This window comes from Excalfactoria chinensis, chromosome Z (genome assembly GCF_039878825.1).
Source record: "Excalfactoria chinensis isolate bCotChi1 chromosome Z, bCotChi1.hap2, whole genome shotgun sequence".
Taxonomy (NCBI): Eukaryota; Metazoa; Chordata; class Aves; order Galliformes; family Phasianidae; genus Excalfactoria; species Excalfactoria chinensis.
Window position 1 is genome coordinate 14,303,643 of NC_092857.1, and position 4,127 is coordinate 14,307,769.

Here is a 4,127-nt window from a genome sequence, read left to right on the forward strand (position 1 = left end):
CACAGCTAACAAATGGATAGCATTTTTCTATTATAATAAATAGTTTTGTTTGTATTTTTTGGTATAGCCTCCAGTCAGTACTAGTTTCCTGCAATGTTTTGTTGTCTCGTTGGACACTTTTTTGTCCCTTTATTGTTTCAGTTTAAAGCCAAAATAGATGAACTGCCTACACTGGTTTTCCTCCTTCTGAGCATTCTGTTTCTTCTTTAGGACACATCTAAAAATGAATAATCCATTTGTTTTTAAAAGTGCTAAAATTATCTCCTCATAGAGCAGAATAGTGGAAGAATGTTCTGGTGTTAAAAGCTTAGAATACAGTAAGATTTCATAGTGCATTATATAAAGTACTGAATACTTTTATGAAGGTAACAGCATTCACTCATTACTGAGACTGGCTGGTTTTGAACTGCTGACCTGCAAGATAAAAAGATGGGATCATTCTCTGGAGATACCTAATGTACTGTCTAGTTTTTAACGTAAAAGAAAAATCGTTGATCCTTGGAAGAAGATTCTGCCTGTTTAGAGACTTATTTTGTTTTGGTTATTTATTTATTTTGGAGTGGAGGGGACTGGAGTCAGGTGAGACTAATTGTGGCAAATAAGATCATAGTCATAACAAGAATGTTCATAATAACTTTTTTACTGATTTTATGGAGCTTCTGATGGGTCAATTTTCTCTAATTCACATTATATTGCTCTACTGGGTATTACTTGAAACTGTTGAAGCTGTTATGCAGAATAAAAGACATTTTTAAAATAAGAACTCTATTAAATAAGTAGTCTAAAAGGAGTTGTGTAGTTTACAGTCAAATCAGAGGTGAAGGCTAGAATAAGAAAACAGCTGTGTGTTTTTATAGGGGTCTTTTATTCTTAGATCTGACTGCAGTTTTCATATTGATTACTTCCACAGAGAGTTCCAATAAAGAAACAGAAATGGCAAAGAGTTTCAAAGAAACAACAGATACTTCACGGTCCTGGAGAGGACTTGCTACTATCGTGAAGAAACAAAATCATAGTTGCTGAAAAAGCGTTTTCAGCAAAAGGTGAAAAAGTAGGTGGATTTTCAACTGTCAGCAAATAACGTGTCATACCCTTGCATTTATTTCTTTTTTTATCCTGAATCATGGACATTGTAAGGAGTGTTGTTCTTTCTGATAGTAAGCCGTAAGGTGATGAATATTGATCATATGACTAGAAAAAAAAGTGTAAATGTTCTCACATGGTTTGTGTGATCTTTTTGCTGTTGCTTCTGACAGTGCTTGGATCAGTGAAAGTTTTACAAGCATTATTCATCATCTGTCATAACAGTAAGTTGGACTGTGGCTTTGTTTCATGTCCTTAGATATCTGAGAGGATACCGAATAGGGTCTGATAGCAAAGAGTTCTTTCTGTAGCAATCAACAGAGAATGAAGAGATGGCCTTGTAAGTGATTCCTTGGCTCCGTGATTGCAGTGTTTTATCCTTCTCCCTTCATGTTGACAAAAGTTGTGACTTGAGAAAGTCGTGCCTCAGAGTAAGAATCAAGTCCTTTTTTTCTGTCTTAGCTTGCACTGTGTTCTCTCTCTGCTTCTAATTCAAATGTTTTTCTAAATTTCCTCCGTATTTTCTTGGAGCAAGGACATCCATATATGTGTACTCCTGCATGAGACAATCTGCTCACCTACCTTCATGCTGAATTGAAAACTTTCTGTTCCGTACTACAGTACTCACTATGCTTTTATGCATGCAGTCTGTCATCTTTTGTATATTCTCAGGGCTCACACGCCCCCACCCCTCACCAAAGAGCTGTCATTTCTCCTCCCCATCCCTCAGGCTTGTCCTGACATTCTGAAGAGCTCTGTTTTCTTAAAAAAAACACAGATTCCATCTGACTCAGGTCCAAGAATGAAGACAATGCTCTTATTTTCTAACTATTTGGCATTCTTTGTGGGTTTGGTTTTTTTTCCATTGTTTTCTAGGTGTACTTGTACAGGCACTTCAGAATATATTAATTTCCTTAAAGAAGAATGTAAAGCAAATCTGCTTTTGTGTCTTTCACTGTACTGAAAGTACATAACCAGAAACTGCGTGCTAGCTGTCAAGGCAAGAGTTACTGATTGCCACATCTCACTACATCAACCTTACTACATTGATAATTAGAACCACTGTAGAGACCTGTCTATCTCAGGGGCTAACCCTGACCTGAACTGGTTGATGAATGAGAAATTGTGAAATTGCATCATCTCAATATCCAGAGTGGGATAAAATCCCCTTGCCAAAAGAGGAGACACACCTTTGCCAGGGGAGGCCTCCAGCCTAACACTCGCTATTCCTGAAACACTCCCTGCCCCTCTGCCATCGCCCTTACTTCTATCACAGCATAATTAAAGATTAATTAGGGCAAAGAGACAGACTGAAAAAGAGCACATATCTGTGTCTATGCAGTCAGACACTCACTAGGGAATGACTGAAGGTATTTACTTTGTTTAGTAACTGCTCTTGAGAAAGTGTTGGGGGCCCGATTCTTCATTTCATTTTTATTCCAAATTTTCACTTCAGACTGAAAATGTTATTCAGGAGATATCAAATCATGTTTGTCCTGTACTGAAAGGTGTCCTGTCATCAGAAGCAGCCCTGGTGGAGGAGGAGGTGCTGAGCCCCACCCGTGAGGTGTGCATGGCACCCACAGGAAACCAGGCAGCTGTGAGCACAGGTTTAAAAATAAGTATTTCTTTGCAGACCAGAAAGCAGAAGGAAGTGCAGTACGGAGGTGGAGGCTTGGAGACCCATCACATCATGCAGGGCAGAGTCCCTCACTGCTGTTTTGCCCTCTCCCTGGCTCTTGCAGGGATTGGGATGGGCACTCTGACCAAAATCTGCCTCTTTCAGGTACATCTTTATTTCCTATGTTGAGCTGGCAGCCAGCCTGGGTGAAGGGATGTTTCTGGGGCAGTCCATGAAGACCTGCAGGTGCTGGCCTGAGAGGAATCTGCATGGTGAGCATCACAGCCTCCCCACCAGCAGATAATGCTGCCATTTGTGTGCTAAGCTCTGCTCCAATTATTACACTGGAGTTTTATCTGATAACCATTTTATTTTAATGCTTCAGATGAAAAAACAGGAAAAGGGCCTTGTGAAGTAAAATTCCTTTAGTGTTACTGCTGGCCACTGAAATCCAGTAAGCACACAGGGACCATGGGTGGTAGGGTGGCCTGGCTGACTGGGTTAGCAAAGAGCATCTCCCAGGTATGGGATACTTTGCAGAGGGGATTTAGCATCGTGGTTTTTCCTGCACCTTATGGCAGTGTCTGATTGGATGATTGTTAACTTGGGTCCTAGACAGACAGTGGGACTGTCCTCTGGCTATTCCACATGAACAAATGTCTTAGGACTGACTCCCTCAGGAAGTGAGCTTGTTCCTAGCAGTACTAAAGGAAACTCCAACACAGTGGAGCACTTCATGGGTTACAGTGGAGTCTAGTCTGGAAAGCAGAGCATATCAGTCAGTCAGAACTAAAGGATGATGTGCAGAACTGGCACCCTGTGGCACTGCTGCATTTCCAAGATAAGGTGCCAGCCAAATGGTACTTTAAGGCTGAGTAGTTAATACCTTTCTAACACTTAAATGCAGGACCTCTCGCTTCCTTGGATCATAGCATGTTCACATTAGCTAACATTTGATTGTTATGTATCTCCTAAGGGTTATGTGTTCTCTAAAGGATTCTATAATACTGTATTAAAAAAAAAAAAATACTCTTTCATTGCCTCGAGACCAGCAAACATTTTGTTTTTGTCATTGCAAACATCCTTGAAACCACAACATGTTTTATATAGTTTAAAGTGTCCATTTTTGTTCTCATTCAGAGATAGCTAGATTTAGTATCACTCCAGGATTTTATTATTTTATCTAAGGAAAAAACTGTAAAGAACTAACATGATAGTTCTTATTTCTTTAATTAAGATTTTATTCTCTGAAGTAGAGCAATAAATTCTTATTCCTGACATATAACTGTCTGAAATAAAATACTCTTACCTATAATTTTATTGTTTTAATAATTCTTGGAGTAAAAATATATCTGTATATACAATTTTGCACACCTACAACTCTTAAGCTTCTGTAGGAGCTGCATATGTTGTACAAGTCAGC